The sequence below is a fragment of the Anastrepha obliqua genome, chromosome 5 (assembly GCF_027943255.1).
Source record: "Anastrepha obliqua isolate idAnaObli1 chromosome 5, idAnaObli1_1.0, whole genome shotgun sequence".
Lineage (NCBI taxonomy): Eukaryota > Metazoa > Arthropoda > Insecta > Diptera > Tephritidae > Anastrepha > Anastrepha obliqua.
The window spans coordinates 10,359,944-10,380,876 of record NC_072896.1 but is presented as its reverse complement, the minus strand read 5'-3'; positions in this window follow the sequence as shown (position 1 = coordinate 10,380,876).

Below are 20,933 nucleotides of genomic sequence, written 5' to 3'. Positions count from 1 at the left end.
GATCTGACGTCTCTGTCAAAACATACAGGGTTGCCAGATGGGTCCGTCGAATATTGGCAACCCTGTATAATCATAGCAAAAATAATTCGCAAATAAAAGATACAGGCGATTCGAAAAGCACAATGTTTTTCTTATATTTTGCAACAGCGTAGTTCGTAATACGCAAAAAAACATGTCACCAAAATTTAAAATTTTTCAAAAATCCTTCAAAACTTTCAACTTTTTAATCAGAACTGCTTTTAACTTTTACCGGAACTATTTCACAGAGCTCCTATTTCATTTTACTAAAGATTTCCAGGAAAAGGATCACTCTAATAAGTCTAAAATGATTTTTGAAGGATTTGCTGTCAATAAACAAAGCGCAAAACAAAAAATTCTAAAATTTTTCTGAGTATGTAGTTTTATAGCCTATTGAATTTTAGTCTAACGAAGTGCAAGTTTCAAGTGATTACGAAAAGGCTTTGATTTTTGAAAATTCTTTTTTCACTGAGGTGTTTCATACAAAATACGGCTCAATATTCTCGGATAGCCAGGCGGGCATCAATAAATGCGGCTAAACTAAGATCGAAGATTGCACAGCAATACCGGGCAGCCCTAAATGATATTAGTGTCATATTCAAGGCCAGCCTTATTTGGGTTCCGGGGCACAGAGATATTGAGGGAAACTGTAAAGCTGTTGAGCTGGCAAGAAAAGGTACTGCTCTTCAACTGCTCAGTGATAAAAGTACCATTGGAATACCTTTGGCCAGGAGTAAACTAATAATAAAAAACAGCATTATCCAAGAGGCCAATAGGTCATGGAGAGATGAAGACACATGCGTAACAGCTGGGCTACTATGGCTGCAAATAAACAAGGACAAAGGAATTGCTTAGTCTTTCAAGAGATAATATCTCGAAGATCGTGGCTTGTTTAACCGGTCATTGGCTATTTGGCAGGAAGAAACAGTTTAGCACTTCTTTTACAATTGCTTAGCTACAATCAGAGCAGGTTCTCTAGGTAAATATTGTACTTTTTTGATTCTCTTACAGAGCTGTCTGGCGTGGGATTGGGATCAATCCTACGTTTTATAAGAGACAAAATGGTTCCACGAAGGAAAGTAAATGGGGTTCCCGTGCAGCACAATGGTATCACAACGGACCTGTAAGGTCTAAGTGAGTTGGTCGTGCAGACCGACTATCACCATAACCTAACCTAAGTACGGCTCGAATTTACGCGTCTTCACAGCTCTTCTAGGGCGCGGTGTCAAATCAACTGATTTAGCTCAATTTGAAACAAAGCTGCAAAATTTTCTGCGCTTCGACCGGTGCGCTGTCTAACTGGTACGAGAATATGCAACAATAAATGTACTGCGCGAATTTATTCAGTAGCCACTGTTTGGGCCGACGATTATAACTACCAAAAATCGAAGTAAGCGCCCTTAGCATTAACTTGATCATTAACTCACAATTTTTGAAATTACAGTTACCCGAATTGAATTGAAAAAAAAAATATATCTAAAATCTTTGCTCTCACATCTCTCTCATTTCAGTCTGCAATATCATCTTGAATAGCCTCCTCCTTCATGTCATCAGTAGCTAATTTTAAAACTACTCAGCCAAAACTATCGAATTACATTTGAGATACAAATTCCTTAGGAAATCAGTAGCGTTAGTAGCTGGCCGCTTTGTTTGAATGACAAAAATATCAATGACAAGCAGATAACTGGTGAGGATGAAAAATTTGAAAACAAAACCACAAATGAGCAGCACTAAGCACTTGAATGCTGCACGCGCAGCACTGATAGCGCCGCCACAACCGTCACAACCGCCGCGGTTGGACACTGGTGAGCCACCATCAGCGCCACAACTCCTGCAATAGCCATTTTATGTAAATCACTTCAAAACTGTAAGCACTCAAATCGGCGTTCATTGATTGTGTGAGTGTGTGTGGTGTTGCCAACTTTGTTGCTACCACAGCTGATAAACATCTTTAAAGTAAGTACATGTTAAAGCCGTTAAGTTGCTTTGAGGCATATAGCGTTTTGTTTGGCGTATAATAAATACAGTTGCGGTCATTGAAATCTGGTGGGGAAGTTCTCTTGCACTTAGGGCGCAATTGTGGCCGAGCTTTCAACGAAATTTTATACCACACCACATTAACACTTGGTTGGCGAAGAGTAATTAAATAGGCTTCCGGAAAGACAGTCATAACTTAATGAAAATTACCGAAATGGGAAAAAGAAAGCGCGAAATTAGTACCAAATTTGAGTTTAGCCAGTGTATCATCGAATATTTTTTTTTTTTTCAAAATCATGAGCGGCCGGTTCGTCCAAAAAGAAAGCGAACTCAGAAGCTGTGAAAAACACGAGATCGAGTGAGGATCGATTAACAGAGTGTACCGGCTAAGGGAATCATTTCAGGACTGTCGAAGGCATTAGAAAGGAAGTTCAGCGTTGCAAATGGGACGTTCTGCCTAAGGATACACTCAGCTATTATGCAATGCATTGTTGTTTATTATTAATTTATTTATAGTTTTTTTTAGTTTTCTCAAGGTATTTTAAAGACAAGTTTTTCATTTTATTAATATATAATTTTTATCATACATTGGAAGCTGTCATTTTATCATTGTGTTGTGTATACGTACATATATGCTATGTTAGGGTAGTCAGAATTTTGAAAAACTGGTTTTTGTTTTTTGCATTTTCTTAAAGTATAATATCTTAAAAATATTGTGTGAAAATTTGAAGTGAATCCGACAAATACTTTTCGAGTTACACAACAATTAACAAAATGCGCGCGTGCACTTCGGATAAGTCACAAAAACTTTAAATGTGTTTTTCTCAAAACCATGTTTTTTCAACTGGTGATCACTGTAACTTAAAAACCGCTAGGTAGATTTCAATAAAATTTATACTGCTTTTGAAAAACATAAAAAACTCGTGCCTGATAGAAGGATTTTTTTTCAAGAATTTCGATTTTTTTAAGGGGTTACATGGGTTTCGTTGGTTCAAAAAATCGATTTTTGTTTGTTTTGGCTTATTAATTTCTACAACATCTCAGAAATATTATCCTAAATTTTCAAGTCGATCCGAATAATAAATTTGGAGATACAGCCTTTGGAATGTGTGCGCTCCAGGCCACTTTTATTGTTATTCAAAACTTTAAACGCTTCGGAGCCGTGTTTTCAAAGTCGGTTGTCAAATGTCCTTGAAAACTACTCAACCGATCTTGATGAAATTTTACACAGGTGTTCGAAATACAATTTACTCGTGCTTGAACGGAGGATTTTGTTTTTTTTTTTCAATTATAACTATTTAAAAAAAACAAAATGTCACGCAAATTTGACCGAAATTTCCCAATTTTTTGCAAAAATGTCTGCCAAAATTCCAATTTTAACTTTTTTTTTCTTTCCTTCGTTCAAGCACGAGTTTATAGTCTTAACTAAAGCACTTATTTTTGTTTTTTCATTTTTGATGAGCCCGTCAGGAGTTACGCTGACAACGCGGACGCACATTTTTTTCGAGGGGTCACCAGAAATGACGTCACAATGGAGGAGTTTTAATTTTTTTTTTTTTTTTAATTTCAGAAATTATTCTTTAAATATGTATCTATAAGACAGAAAAAAGTTTGAATTAAATAAATCATTTTTTACATAGAAAAAAACATTGAAAATAGGCCTTTTTTACCCGACGAAACCCATGTAACCCCTTAAACAACTAATTGTCGGTTTTTTTCTCGAAAATCTGAAAAATATTTCCTGACTCCGCCATATTGTTAATGAAAAAAAAGCTTCGATCAGGCACAATATTATCTATGAATAAAACTAATTTCTCTTGTCCGATTGATTTTAAATGAGTCTCCCAGGACTTGTGATGATCACCGCAAGTTACATCTGGACAAACGGGTTCTACAGAAACAGCGATAACTTTTACAATTATTACTATTTTTTATATTATACAATATTTATTTTTTTTTTTTTTGGAAATTTTGCTAAAGTCAAGTGGAAACATAATGTATTAATTCTATGTTTTTATTTTTGTAAAATAAAGCAATTAACTAGCAAAAAAATTATTGAAAATCATAATTTTTTCGTGCCTCTGGGTACCCCTAACCTCATAAATAAAGCAGACATGGCACTACACTAAAAAACAAATAAATATCACAAAAGCCACAAATTTCACCTTTTTCACATTCGCTTTCATATTTAGTGTTTTTACAGCTAATAGCAGTGGACAATCTTACATATTAATTTGTATTATCAATACTATAGTATTCATAGAAATAAAATTTTAAATACATATTTTTATTATCACTTTTTTAAAAACTCGCTCCATAGTGCAAAACAGCAGAGCGCAATCAAACTGTTCCCACATCAAGGCGCGTCACATAAAATGCGTTGCATACATTTAGGCAGCATTGGAGAAGGCATTAGTTGGGAAGCCACTGTAACTGGCGCTTATGTCAACATTCACAAGAACGCTTATTGTTTCACCTGTATAGTCCCACTTGCTTCGGTATATAGAAGTAAATACTTTTTATATTTTGCCCGAGCGAAGGCTGGGCAGACGCACAGATAGTGGTCCGCCGTCTCATTCTCTACTCCACATGCTGGGAAGAGTGCATCTTTTCCACGTGCTTTGCCCATAGAAAGTGGCCCGTCATCAGTCCAACCAGCTGCCTACAGTTACAGAAGGAACTGCGACAGTCGGTCGGACATGACTGGTAACATTTGCGGTCTCTTTCAGCCAGTCAATCTCGCTTCTAGGTTAGATTAATCCGTTTGCTAACCGTGGCTTTGAGTACGACTCTGGATGGTATTGTGTCAAGGGGCATGGCGAAGATCGTTGATTCGAAGTCCATGCCAACTCGGTTTTCCAATGCCGGATAGGGGCCGTACCAATTCCCATTGTGTTTGAGCCTGCAGATGACCTTCAAGGCCTCTCTTTGGATGAAAGCATCAAGTGGTGGTAGACTAATCAGAGCATCTAATGCCGGACCTGAAGTAGTCGGAAAAGCTCCGGTGCAACAGATGGTCACAGTGCGTTGTAGTCTCGATAAGGTCCTCCTGACTCCCACGAGAACACTGGTGCATAGGTGATAATAGGTCTTATCATAGGCGTGTAGATCCATAGGACCTTGCTAGGAGAAAGACCCCACGTTTTCCCAAACACACCTTTGGACCGCCAGAAAGCTGTCAGTGCTTTGGATGTCTTTGTCTCAACGTGTGACTTCCAAAGAAGTTTTGGATAACTCCAAGATTTTAATTTCTTTGGATAGCTGAATTGCGACTCCTTTTAGCTTAGGCAGAACGAGTCCATCAAGCTTCCTCCTTTTAGTGAAGAGGATAATGCCAGTCTTGGTGGAATTTGCCGACAGCCTATTCTAGTTCTAGTTTTTCGAATAGAGGAGTTTTACATTGCGTAATTAATGGGTATGGGATTAAGTTTCCGCCCTTGTAAAAGAGGTGTCCCAATTTTTGTGTTCGCTCTAGTAATATACTGATGATTTGAAGGTGTATATGTGAGGTCTCGAGGTCTCTTAGTAGTTGACGTTTGAAGCGTATAGATCCTTTTTTATCTTACGTCAAAACTGCCGACGTTCGTCCCGAAAAAACAGCGTTTGCGGTAAGTCAAGCTTCATTATTACTTTTTAAAGAAAAGTGTATCGATAAATATTTACGGTAATCACGCTCCATCAAATACAACTTTTAAATAGTGGTTTCGACGCTTCCAAAGTGGCAGTTTCGATGTGGGAGAGAAAGATTGCGAAGGAGCACCGAAAAACTCGAAGATACCCAACTACAACAATTATTGGATGAAGACGACTGCGAAACCTTGATGATATGTCTAAAGAGTTGGATGTTGAAAGATCAACCAACCGTCGGTAAACGTTCACATGCGATGGGAATGGTCTGGAAAGCAGGTAACTGGGTGCCACATCAATTCAAGGAGAGGGATATCGAAAGACGTTTAGTGACCTGTGAGATGCTTCTTGAATCGCAGAAAAGAAAAGGTTTTCTGCATCGCATCATCACTGGCAAAGAAAACTTGACCTATTATGATAACCGTAAGCATCGAAAATGTTGGAGCCTGCTAGGTGAACCAGGTCCATCGACAGCGAAAATAAATATTCATGCTTCAAAGGTTATGTTGTGCATCCGGTGGGATCAGAAGGGTGTCATCTATTATGAACTTCTTAAACCATCTGAAACCATCACTGGCGATCGTTACCGACTGTAGCTAATGCGTTTGAAGCGAGCTTTCAAAGAAAAGCGGCAGGAATGGGGCGTTCGACATGACAAACTGATTTTGTGGCATGACAACGCCAGGTCACACGTTGCTAAATCGGTTCAGAAATATTTAAAGGGACTGAATTAGGAAATCCCGCCTCACTCGCCGTATTCCCCAGACATTGCACCTTCGGATTACCATCTGTTCCAGTCAATGCAGCAGTCAGCCCTTATTGAAGAGCGGTTCATCGCAAATTGGCTTAATGAATGGATGAAGTCAAAAGAACTCGACTTTTTCGTCAGAGGAACCCGTATGCTGCCTGAAAGATGGTGTAAAATTGTAGCTTCCAATGGCACATACTTCACATAATATCAGGTATTATTTCATTATTTAAATATTTGGTAACTTTGGCTAAGCAAGGACGGAAACTTATTCCCATACCCAATAATTTCCATTTCTTTTAACCCTACAGTAGTCGCGCCCCTGAAACTGACGTAATTGGTCGCGCGGTCTACATATGTAATCCATTTTAAAATTAAAAATACAAAAGATAAATATTTAATTCTTCCATTGCTTTTGTTTTAAGTATTCTTGTTATTGTTTAATTTATTAATATTAATCAAAAATAACATAAATAAACTTTCTGTTCTTACATAAAATAAATAAAAACCAAAACTTCATTTTTTAACAAAAAATTAAGATACTTCACAAAAGTATAAAATATATATAAAATAACCAGAAGCTAATTGAGATGTTTTAATTGTTTTCGAAACATGACGAACATACAGTCTTGGAATGATCAGGACAAATGAATTTATTGCAAACGTTACACACTTTACGGGTGCTTTTATTACGGGCCCTTCCACAATCGTAGCAACGACCGACGTAGTTATTGTGCGTTGGACCTTGATGACTTACAACTTGTGGAAGATCCAAGAAGTCTTTTATTTTAAATGTCAGTGTTCTAGGTAGCGTGGTAAGTGTTAATCATTGGTGAGCCAGTGGTTTCATCCAAGACAAGGCTAAGTCCATGAGAAAATCACGCCTTTTGACAGATTCATAGTTACTGTTTGCAGTGTAAATGCATAATGCGTTGAGAGCATTGAGGTTTACAAGATTATAGAACTTAGTCAGCGGCCACCTTCTCGAATTCCTAGATACGTCATAAAGAGAACACATCTTGTCAACCAGATCAACGCCATTTTAGTGCGATTATAGTATGTTATTATTTCCGGCCTTCGTTGATCTCCTGTGTCAGAATCAATCGCTGTATCGTTGTGCATTGTAGACATGGCTATTACTACTTTGTTGGCTTTTGGTACATAAGAAATAAGAGTCTATGGAGAGTGAGTGATTTTGAGGAGCATATTGTTAGAGGCAATTCTAAATTCCCGGGGAACTTCTCTTTTATCTTTTCGAACGGTAGCAACCATTGTAATTCCATTATCAAATCATTGCTTTGCTATTTTCAGAGAGGAAAACCAATTGTCCATAGTAATATGATATGTCTATTCAAAATTGGTTGCACCATTCTCATCACGATATCAAATCTCTCGTCGCTTAACCGAAATGGACCTTCGGGTTGTTGGCCGGCGTAAATTTCTAAGTTATAGGTGTATGGGTAATGAACATCTACAAGTGCAAAAACTTTCGGTCCATACTTAGCAGGTTTATTTGGAATATACTGCTGAAAAGAACAACGCCCTCTGAAGGACAAGAGTCGTTCGTCTAAAGTCATTTCAGCAGAGTAGCATACATATGTAAATATTATAAGAAAAGTTCCACAAAATTTTAAAATGAAAAATTATGCCAAAAGTCCACTTTTATTTACAAAGTATAACTAGCTATTAGCATAAAATCTAATTTAAAACACTTACGTAATCGGTCGCGCGGCATACATACGTAGACCATGAATTTCACGAACCTCTAGCGACACAACTGCATGCGACAATTAACAGCGGAAAACTGAGAGTGACTCTCAATTTGTTAGTTACAAGTATCAAAAATCTCCGATGAAATCGATGCACGATTTTCAAGAAATTTAAAATTTAACAATGGTGGATTACATATGTAGACCGCGCGACTACTGCAGGGTTAAGGGGGTATTCTAGAGGCCCGAACTTCGAGCATTTTTCGACGGTGAATAAAAAAAAACTATTGATATTTTTACTATAAATTTTTTTATCATTTATTTATTTATATATTAAGAGCACACAAAATGAATTTAAATAAAAAAATAATAATTTTTCATGGAATTATGCGCCCTTGAAGTGGAAGGGGAAAACAAAAGGCAGTGTCCTCGTCGTCACGATTTCTACCCTTGTGGTCATCTGAAAAAAAAAAACGATGACAAATTCTTAATTAATATGAAGGTCATTATCTTATGACGCAGAAGACGCAGGGGGAAACTTTTTTTCATAAAATGGCGGCTAATAAATTGAGCTCGATTTTTCCCTAATTTTTAAGCTTTCTCGAATTGTTTACACATAGTAAAAAATTGTAATTTCCAGTCGGATAGAGATATATTTAAAGAATATTCATGATAAACTTCAAGCAAATCGGTTGATTTGAACTTGAGATATCGTGCCGACCGTATCGTAAGAAGTAGTTTCGAGAAAAACACGTTTAAAGTTCGCCGCCCGCTCAAACCAGTCTAGCTGTCGCGTCACTAAAATAGTTGTAACTTCGAAAACAATTCGAATTTTGAAAAATCATTTTAAGGAGATATGTTTGAATAGTTAATCTATCGAATATTAAAAAAAAAATGTTCGATACTTTTAAATTTCTAGACTAGAATACCCCCTTAATAGCATTTCAAGAGAATTGACCAATAATTTGCTAATTTTTTGCACAAATATTCTATAAATTTTATTGAAAAAAATAATGTTGGCAAAATTTCAGCAAGCAGTTTTAGTTCGGATTGAAATTACACTCTACGGTATTAGACTTCCGATGTGTTCTCATTGGAGAAAAATTTCGCACAATTCATGCTATTATGCACATACATACATACACATGCATATAAAAGCGTAAAAATACACATTCACACAATTCGATTATCTCACTTCAGGTGCTTTTCTCTAATATGGATCATAATAGATATCTTCCTGATTTTTTGTTAAATGGCACCGCCAAAGTTAAGGCCAAACGGCTATAGAAATATTCGCAAATCTCGTCCAATTAGGATTGCAGGTGTCGTTGTATAGAAAATTCAATGGAATTAAATTAAACACTATTAAGATAATTGAACACAAAGCAGAACAATAGCAACATGAATAAGTATGGAGATACTATAAGTCTAGAAGTGTTCGTGACATGCGACAGAGAAACGTGCGTTCAGCTCAATAGCTGCGGAAGTTGTCAGCGACAAGGTGACAATGACGTGAAAATCAATACCTGCGACAAATGAAAGCTAAACAAACCGATAAATAAACAATGAGGCAAAGCGTATGCTGGCGAATCGATGACGCTCGATATTGCAAAAAATAAAAGAAAACCAAAAAATAACAACAAAAAGTATAATGAGCTGGAAAGAAGCCAACCGAGTGCGACTAGCAGCAGAGGTGTAGAGCGCCCAGAGCCTATCCGAGCACATTCGGCTGCATAAATATTTAATTTTCTTAACTACTTATTCTAGTCTAAGTGCAAGCTGCACCTCTTCAGAGTACGCCAGTGCTTATTAGAAGAATATTGAAAAATAAAGTGCAAATGGAAGAAGTTTAAACATCAACGCACTACACGCTTGGTCTGTGGTGTAGGCGGCGGTGGCGGCGGCGGCGATGGCGTTGGTTCGCACAGCTTACTACTAAATTTAGCAATGCGTGTTGCTGCAACCGCTAAATAGAGGGTGTGACTGGCAGACATGACGTTTGAGGTAAGGAATCTGATCAGCTGAAATGCATACCTTTTCACACACACGCACACACACATGTATATGTGCAAGTAGGTACATATGTTGCTATTTACGCCAGTTATTGGATAGTGCGGTGCTTTTCATGTACAACAGCTCTTTAAGCTCTGCCACTCGAGCCACGAGCCTCACGTGTACGAGTATCGTACGAACTAATAATGACATTAGTTTTGAAGTGAGCTGTCAAGCGAATAAAATAGATTGGCATGGAATTCATAGGTAAGAAAACGAGAAATGCTCTGTGTGTGTGCTCGCACCTAGGGAGCTTGAATAGTGTTTTTATTTGTATTTCTGTTCAATTTTTAAACCCGATCTAGTCAGTCGGTCGCTAAGTTCTGAAGTGGGGCGGAATATCCTTGACCTGTCGTAGCTGCAACGATTCTCATCTTCGGCTCTTCGGCCCATTTTTTTTTTTAATTTCCCAATTTATTTTAAACATAAATCAAATTCAGACATATCACAGAAGTTACTTCAGCAGTTAAGGAGAGCATCTTAGGGCAAATTTTTTTGCCATTTTTATCAATGGCGTAAGCAAATGTTTTGCCTTTTCAAATTTCTTGCTCTTCGCAGATGATTTAAAAAATTTCTCATCTGTAAAGAACGCAGTGGCTGCTCAGAAGGTTCAACTCGATTTGAATACTCTCCAACGACGTTGCATGAGGTCGCGTCTATCTTTGAATATTAAGTAATGTTTTTTATGCCTTTGCTAGAGCAAGGCTCCGATGTCGTGAAAATGAGTAATATTCGTAATATCCTCTAAAACTGGAGGATATTTACAGATTTACCAAAGAATCTGGAAAATTCTCACAGGACTAACTACCTATGTCTGTCTCTGTCTCTGCATCTGTCTCTGTCTCTGTCTCTGCCATTTACCATTTGTGATGGAGAGCCTGGGATTAGATCTAAATATATGTACTTGTTTCCATTTTTCCTCCGATCTTTGACCGTCTGTGTCAAACTGGAACGAAGTAGAAGGAGCAAAACCTCTCGGATCAGAATTATAATACCAACAATATGTTTGCGGCTCATAGAACTAGAAATTATTCATCGTTTTTGTAGAGGCATTTTGGGGAAAAACTTGTAGGAAACCCTGCAGTCTAGTTGTAGTTGTGAGTTTTTGAGGTTGCTTCTCTTTGTATAAAAATATGAAGAAGAAAGGTTCTAATAGCGCTTTTGGGAAAATTCTCATTGATCTTATGATCAAGAGACAGTGAAGCCTTTGAAAGTATGACATTTTTGTGTAATATTTCTGGCCAAAAACTACAAAAGTATTAGTAGTATAAAATAAAACCACTCTATAACGTTCAAATCATAGGAAGCTATATGAGAACATCTTATATTTCAGACCCCTCATTCGACTAATGAGTCCTCCAGAGGCTCAGATAGCCCGTGTGCCCTTTGTTAGAGTCTTGCCAAGGTGATAATTGCTACAGCGACTTTTTTTGATCGTAATACCAAGATATTTGACCGCGTCAGAGTATTTATATTACGTTGTTTCACCAAAAGAAAAACTGCATCAAAGCTTTTTTTATATCTTCTTGTGAGTGATACAACATTCGATTTTTGTATATTCATATTTATAATCTCCTTGCCTTGCCAAACAGCCTTTTGTGCACTTTAGCTTCACCTTGTAATATCCAAACTCTTTGAGAAATGTTTGACTGTCCTCAGCACCCTGGGAGAAAAGAGCACCAGGATATTATTGGGCAGGGTAACAGAACATGAAAGTTATGATGGCAACGAACAGGCGGACCGCTAACGAATTTAGGCGTTCTTTCAAATTCCATGAACCAGAACCCTTTTGTGGATTAACGAAAGCTAACATAAAAGAATTTATCAAAGATTGGACGGACAGGGAAACGTAGATGGGCAGTTCAGGACAGAGGCAGGCTAAATAGTTTACCATTCCTTCTAGAAGAACATCAAATAGGCTCCTAAATCTGGATAGAGAGGACTTACGAGCGCTCACTGCATACCACACGAGACATTGCAGTCTTCGCTATCATTTCAGGAAACTAGAATTAGTAGAATGAAGCGTCTGCCGCCTGCTGGATGCTCAAACTCCTTTGGACGTTCTCTGTGAATGCGCAGCTCTCGCAAACGGGATAATCTTACATCTATAAGTACATAGTTGGTGCAACTCTAAATTTATTAGTGATGTGGAGCAAAAGGCCTGAATAAGTACTCACATTCATCAGAAGCTTATAATTTCCGGCCTGCGGTCAAGGACAATAGCCCACATCAGAACTCGCAAGAAATTGTGGCCCAATAATAAAAATATTAATCTGAAGAGTCTTCTTTTTCTGATGGATTTTAGGTGAATCAGCATCTATGCAAAAAACAACTTGTGGGAGCCCAACAGAGATGGATGTAAATTCGTCCAAAAATATATGTATTTGTGTATTGTACTTTTTTTTGATAATTTTATAAAGCCTAATGAAAACATTATGCATTATATATTATTTTTATAAAACAAATTAAATTACTCTCAAAAAAATTATCAAAAATACAGGATTTGATTGAAAAGTAATAAGCCTTATTTTTTTAAGCAGTTTTATTAAAACTTTTGGCTTATATAATATATACAACTAATATTCTTCAAAATAGGACCCTTAAGCGTCAATAAACCGCTGGTAGCGGTCCTTCCACTGCAGGAAACATTTTTTAAACTCATCCGCCGGAATCGCGTTCAATTCGGCTGTCACAGTTTTTTGGATCGCCTCTATGGAGTCGAAACGCCTCCCCTGCAGCTTTCTTTTCAGGCGCACCGGAACCCCCATCCTGGTGCAGCAATGTAGAGGTGCAGAGGAAGGCGGTGTGTGCCAGCGCATTGTCATGATGTAGGGTCCAATTGTTGACGAGGTCGGGCCGAACCCGAGCGACGCGGTTTTTCAGCCGAATAAGCCCTTCTTTGTAAAATGCCGCGTTTACAGTGCTTCCTGGAGGTACAAACTTCTTGTGGACGATGCCTCGAGAGTCGAAAAAGATGATCTGCATGGTTTCGACCTTGGATTTCGACAAACGCGCCTTCTTGGGTCGTAGCGACTGGCTCATGTGCCCCTCCGCACTCTCTCTTTTGCCTTCAGGATCGTACTCAAAGCACCAGGTTTCATCTCCTATGATATAATTGTCTAAAGTATTATCCTGTTCGTCACTTTCCAATTTTCGCCACTGCAAAATCCTAACACACTTTTAAAACAGCTTTCACGCGCTGTTGCCAGCGAACTGAGACTGGTTTCTAGTGGAAGGCGAAGGTCCGACGATCATTTTCCCACACCAGCCGATTCGGTTGATCGCTTGGCAGACGCTCCGCGCGGGAAGGCTCATTACTTTTCAATCAAACCCTGTACCAGTTTTTTATGTCTCTGGGGTAGTGAGTAATACTATGTTTTTCAATACGTTTTACGGTTCAATAAGAGAGGGCATTGGTACTAGCCTAAATTTTTTTGTTATGTTGGTACATATATTCTTCATATAAACGTGTGTGAAGTTTCATTTCCATCTGTCGATTTAATCTTTGTTTGCAAGCCATTTAGCACCGACGGCTCTTGTCTCTTCGGCTCCGAAACGAGTTCGTGTTCAGAAATCGGCCAAGAAGGGTTTATTTCTGCATTACTTGCAAACTGGTAAAACAATAAATTGTGAATATTATTGTAACCTTTTAGACTAGCTGAAGGAAACAATTCCTGAAAAAAGATCCAGTTTGCAAAAGAAAAAAAATATTTTTCATCAGGACAATGCAACGTGTCACATGAGCAATAGCTGAAATCTATGAGTTAAAGTTCGAACTGTTGGAGCATCTACCGTAACCAACAGATTTGACCACACCGACTTCCATCTGTTTCCAGACCTAAAAGAATTCTTGCGAGGAAAGCGTCTTTCATCAAGTTGTGAAGTCATAACAACTATGGAAGCATATTTTGCAGTTCTTCCAAATACTCACTTCCGGGAAGGAATTCATAATTTAAAACCTCGTTGGAACAAGTGTGTTGATGTTCATGGAAGCTATACTTAATAATAAATTTTGTTTCATAAAACTTAGTTTTCCTTATAGAAACGAACTTATTGAACAACCTAGTGTTCCTTCAATCACAGCATCAAAAACTGATTTTCTATTTTTCAGCCTTGCCGCTGCTTTCTATGAAAAATCTATTTTATATCCATTTATAAGTAGATTTCGTCTTCTCTTCTTGCTCATAGAGAAGACGTTCTACGAATGATGGACTGTAGTTTAGAGCTCAATATATACAAGCTTCACAGCTGACTATTCAGATGAGTGTTCTAAAGTGACCATTTACCGTAAGTACGCAATTACCAATGCTTACTGCGTCGTCATGCACACATACATACCCATATATTTCTATTGTTGTTGTCAATTTGTCACTCTGAAATTCTATAAAATCGTTCTTTCCTTTGTTAGTGACTAAATCTTTCTTACACTTGAAGCACAAACGCATCTGGATGCGCCATTTTTCGCTTTTGTTGTTGCCATACATTTCTTAATTTTTTTTTTTATATTTTATATCTCTTTGTTATGTGTGCAATTTGTTGCAACTCTTGGATTCATCCGCTGCATTCCGTTGCATTGTCATAAACAATTTCACTCGATAAAAAAAAGCAGCCAAGTGGCTTTTGTTGCTGATATGTATCGGTGTAGTCGTATTCATGTAATACTCATACATACACTCGTATCTAAGTATGTATGTGTGAACATTTGCGTATAAATCATGCCGTCTGTCGCACGCTTGCGTGTGGAGCGTGACACTTGCCAGTTAAGCAGCTGTCACTAACGCTAATGCATACGCGGACGATGATTGGAGCAGCAAAATGCTTTGCTTTATATGAGAACCTTTGTTCGAAAGCGTGAGTTGAACAAGTCAATACTGCGGGCACACCCACACATGCACACACTCGCGTTGATATATGAAGCTTGAGTATTTCTTAGACACATACCAGCTTGCTCAAAAAGTTCCCGGAATATATTCAGAAAATTCAAAATACAGAGTTTATTCTTCAAAAGTGGTATTATCGCCTTCAAAGTACTCCCCATCAACTGCTACGCACTTATCCCAGCCTTTTATCCAACTCTCGAAACATTTCTGGAACTCAGTATACTATAGCTACCAGAGCCGTATTCGATATTTCCATTACTGCCTTTCGGCTGCTAAAACGCGTTCCCCATAGTGATTTTTTAACTCGATCAAACAGAAAAAAATCACAGGGGTCTATATCAGGTGAGTTCGATGGCTGTTGGATGGAGTTCGTTTCATTCTTGGTCAAAATCCATGGAAAATGATGGCATTATCCGACGACGGCCCACGAGTTGTTTTTCCACCAATCCCTTCTTTTTTGTCGAATTGCTTCACTTAAATGTCCGATGTCACCCAAAAAATAATCCTTATTAACTATCTGACCTTCTGGCAGAAGTTTGTGGTGTACAATCCATACAATCCATTGTAGATAGTTCATAAAAACCATGAGTATTGCTTTCTTTTTTGACTGACGACAAAAGACGTTGTTTTTTTGGTCTTAGTTCATTCCTTCATTCGGAGCTCTCCACTCACTCACCTGAGGTCTGGAATGTATGTCGTACCCATAAACCGACGTCTTGTCTTCAGTAATGATGCGTTTAATGAATGTTGGGTCGGATTCAGCTTTGGAAATCATGTCTTTGTCTTTGTAATGTGTTGATTTGTCACAATTTTTTTATGCTGCGTTTTGGTTTCGGTATGGGAGAAAATGAACTATATTTTGACAATATAATTATTAAAATTCAATAAGAAACAAAAAAACGTTTGTTAAAACTTGTCTACAAGCCGCTTTAGTATAGTTATGAAATTAATATTTTTGAATATTTTTAAATCTTTCAATTGTCAATGTGCAAATAGGGTAAGCATGTCGAACTCCTCTCCTTCATAACTCAACTTCTTCGTAGACCGTCCGGTTGCGATCCAGGCTTTTCAATTGATACCGATTTATTTGAAATGTGTTCAAGAACATCGGATAACCTTACAGTCCCTTCGACAGCTCAGCGTTAATCTGTACTGGGTACCGGAGCAAAGTGGCGTTCAGACTATTGAGGAAGCAGACAAGTGCGTGAAGCAAGTTTCTCCGACAGGACCTTTATATTCGAATCTAAGCATGTTAGCTTTTCTGGTTTCTCTAGGAGCTGATTGTCATAAGGGGAGCAGAAAGTGAAATCAGCTACTAACAGCACTTGGACTTATTTGGACGCAGAATTTACTGCGCTTTCAAAAGATAACTTATGGCTGCGCAGAGTGAATAATCAAGCTACCAGATTGCTGAAAACGAGCAGACAAGTCCGTGAAGAAAGGGTCTTAGAGAAAATTTGAGTAATAGAGTTCATGTGTACAAACCGTGCCGGATTTCCTCTTTTCAAAAATTGAGGAAAGACTGGATTTGCTACTAAAAGCAGCCAATACTCAATTAGCCTAGAATTTATTGAAGCTCTTATACACGAATAATCCGCCTATCACGGCGCACTAATGAAATACTAGGTTAATGGACATAGCAGCCAGCTTCGGAGCGCTGCATAATATTTTTTGCAGGTACCGTTTTCCAGAAACCAAAATCTTTAATTTTCTCTCTGGCGAAGGAAACTCGGCTCAATTGATTTTTTTGATTTATGAATGGCTTCTTTCGTGCTACTCGACCATTAAAGTCCTTTTCACGTAGTACCCGTCGCACTGTTTCGTCGCAACATGATTTGCCCACTTCCTGCTGAATTTCGTTTAGCAGTTTTAGAGACGATAGCATTGGGTTTTCTTATAATTTTTCGAACAATTAAACGCTCATCACGTTCGTCAAAAATTTTATTTGGGGCACTTCGGCCTTTATATTGCACCCGATTTTCATGAACGAAGTGTTCAATGATACCTTGTACTGTAGCACTACTCAAACAAACTATTTCCGCAATTTTTCGCTGCGACTTTCCGCTTTGAAAATGCTTGATGACCAGTTCTCGATGTTCAATCGTAGTACGTCGGCCCATTTTTTTATGTTTTTATATTGTCCACTTGGCGATCACAAACATACCAAACTAGAAATTCAAAATACCGTTAACCAAGCGACTAGCCGCCGCCACAGCATAAACAAGTGCTTGCATGAAATAAGCTGTGAGCAAAGATACCGCATTGTGGTTGCATTTCATCCCGTAGTGTGAGTGGGACTATATTTCCACGAATTCTGCTCTACTCGTTATGTTACCAAATCATTTAACTAAATATTTACATTCACATTTTTTTTATTGCGACAATTTTTCATTCTGCAATAATTTATTCATAGACTGAAACTGCATGAAATAGCTGTGAGCCACTGTATGTTGTACAGGTCCGCCTGCCCCTATTTGAATATAACTCGAAAAGTTAATGGAATCGCACTATGAAACTTTCAGTTATTGCTGAGCACAGTTTCAGCTATTAACGAAAAAAAATTAAATAATGAATGATAAAAATAAGAAAAAAAAAACTGAGTGAGTCCTTTTGACAAAAGAAAAATAAAAGAAATTTTCACCAAAAATTTTAAACAAAACAAATACATTTTTTCCAACAAACAAAAAAAAAAGATTTTTAAAGAATATATTTTATCAAAAAAAATTTCAAAAAATATTAAAAAGAACTGCAGATAATAAACTTTAAAAACTCCACACAAATTTTTTCAGCATTGAATAATTCCCAAAACTATTAAATTTTTTCTAAAAATCTTATAAATCTTACATTCTTATAATTCTCGAATCTACAAATAAACCAATTTTCAACAAAAATTTAAGAACAAGTCCAAGCAACTTGGATCACTTGACATGTAATCGCTTAGCAGCTACTTGTACGCTCAGTCTCTTTGCTGCTAACTTAACCTAATCTACCCTTAATCAAGTGGTGCAAGCTTTCAAGATGGAAACGTCCAGTTGACCTCATTAAAGCAGTTCCTGAATAGCAGTGGCAGATAGCAGAAAACCAAAAGTGCGCAAACCTTATCGATCTAACAGACAAGCATACAAATTCATTTAGGAGATTACAGCAGATAGCGAAAATACATACTCGTACATATATTATATATGCATGTGTGGATTAAGCTAATTATTTATTAATTTTTTTTCTTTTTCAATTATTTAAAGTACAATTATTTATTGATATTTCTCCAAAAAAAAATATGTATCTTCTTTTATGTACTTAGCATTGACATACAAATTTACAAAGCTGACCTTGTTCCCAAAATCGAAATCTTGAAATCGCAACCTCGACAGTGGCCCACACACACCCAGCATTTTGACACCTCAATGGCACACACCTAATTACTCATTGCACCGTGGTGAAATTTTGTACGGAAAAGGTAACAGTAACATAATTTTTTTTGCGAAAATAATTGTAATCCCATGAAATGTAGTGTAAATAAAAGTCTGTGGGTAAATATTTATACGCACGCAGCTGACGTTATTGAATTGGTAATATCCAAATGAATGCCTATGTAGGTCGCTCAATATGAAATGTACGTTTCTCATATTATTTGTAAAAGTACGAATAGTGTGATAAGGCTTGTGAGCAACAGATATTGTGAGTTATCAAACTATGAGTAAGTAACGTAATTTATTATATAAAAATTCAAAAAATAATTAGTTTCGTTGTCTAACCTTACGTCTGTTTCCTTTACACTTGAAGATTACTTGAGTTAAGCTGAAGCGTTCTAGAGAAAATGTTTATTTCAAGAGTGCCACATCCCCTATTCAACTTATATGATCAGTTTGACTCTTTTTTATTTCCACTACTCAAGTTCCCCTGTGATCTGAAAACAGCCTAAAAGTCAAAAATGGGTAATATAGAGCAAAAATTGTATGGCAAGTGTGGTCTTCATGCTACTTGAAACAGTTCGGCTTTTATCTAAGGGTAAAAATGGGTAAAGTGCCAAACTGCATATTAATTATTTACTTATACGAGCGCCACGAATGGGCACTAAATTTTCATCCACATAGGTGAAGACGTAAATCTGAAAATAGTGAAGATAGGTGCTATTATGGTCTAATCGATATATCGGCACACTTTCCAAAAAAATCGATTTTTGATAAAGTTTTTACACCGTTAAAAGAACTGATTAAAAACCTTATCTTGTGGGATTACCGAAACACAATGACACATAGAAAACAAACAAAAAAATACACAAAACTAAAAAATCAAGGATATCAAATCACATTTAATTCCCCTTTTTAATATCTTTGTATATTTATACTTCGCTTATATGAGGAAAGCAAATTATTTTATTTATGTTTTTTTCCTGTTTTTTTCGAAATTTCTACGAAATTTTGGTCATATTTCTTTTTTGTAGGCGTCATAATTTTTCTTCTTCTTAACAGTTAGAGGCAATATTCACAATTGACTTCGCTTAGCTACCAGATCAGCAAATTGAGTAGTCACTTTGAAGATTTCGATACGCCATACAATTTAAGTCTTGCCACGAAGATATACAAAATAATTATGTTACATTGCTGACCCGGATAATGTACGAATACCGATTGCTTTAGCTACGTGCAAATTATTAATAGAAAAACACTCAACAATCACCCTTTTGCCAAATATGCAGCCAAACTTTGTCAGAGTGGACCCACGGACGTACAAAATCGCTACTTAATCTTACGAGACAGGATATGAGAAACACGATGCAAATAGACTAGGGGTACCACATAATAACTTTCGTCGAAGCTGTCAAGATATTGAAGAAGAGGAAACTATGGAACAGCTCCTGTGTAGATGCATTGCTCTATACAGAAAAAGGCTTCTCACGCTGGGATTCGGCAGCATTGAAGAGCTCTCACAAGTAGGGATGCCCAAATTCTCCACTCAACCTAATCTACACTGCTGGTGAGTTGCAACAAAATCGACTCTAAATTAGATATGACTGGTGATGAAAGATTGGTCACTTGTGACAGTTTCATGTAAAAATGATCGCTTTCGAAACCGGTGAGTCAGCGTAAAAGATGGTTAAGTCCGGATTGATGGACACAATGGTTTTGCTGTGTGATTGATGAAATTATGGGCTCATCTAAATAGTATGGGCCTCTCCCTCACATTTTAATTCAGGGCTGTATTATTAACAATTGAATTATATGAAGGAAGCGATCACCCAGAAGCGGCCAGTTTTAGCTTTTAAGAGAGAAATATTAAAGATTATTATCTATCTATTATTAATAAGAAATAATGAGAACAACATCAGGCCGTTCACATAGAAAGTGGCTCATCAGAGCTTAGTTTGGAAGTTTTTTCTATCCATCTTATATTGCGGACGTGGCGTCAAGTGACTACCAACTGTTTCCGTCTATGACGAATGATTTTGCTGGTGAAAAATGCCCCGCAAACGAAGCATCTGAAAAATGGCTGTGTGATAATGTTTTTTTGCCAATAGGGCCCCGGATTTCTGGGAGACGGCATAATGAGCCTCCCTTCAAAATGGGTATTATTCATTGTTCGGCATTCAGTTATCGAACAAAAATTATGAATTTTTTTTAAGTTACTCACTTACTTAAGGGGTTACAGCTAGAAGGCCGAAAAAATGCAAATTTTCCAGAATTTTTTCTGAGAAAACTTTTAAATTTATTGATCTAAAAATTTGTACACATATTATAATTATCTTTTAACTGTATTTTAAGACTTAGTATTAGTAAAAATATTTATTTGGAAAGAAACTACAGCTGATCTCCGGGAGCTCCTCTCAAAGAAGACCGTTTGCGGTGACCACTATATCTCTAAACTGGATCTTCTGGAATTAAAAAACCAACAGATTTCGTTAAAGTAATGTTAAATCTAGTA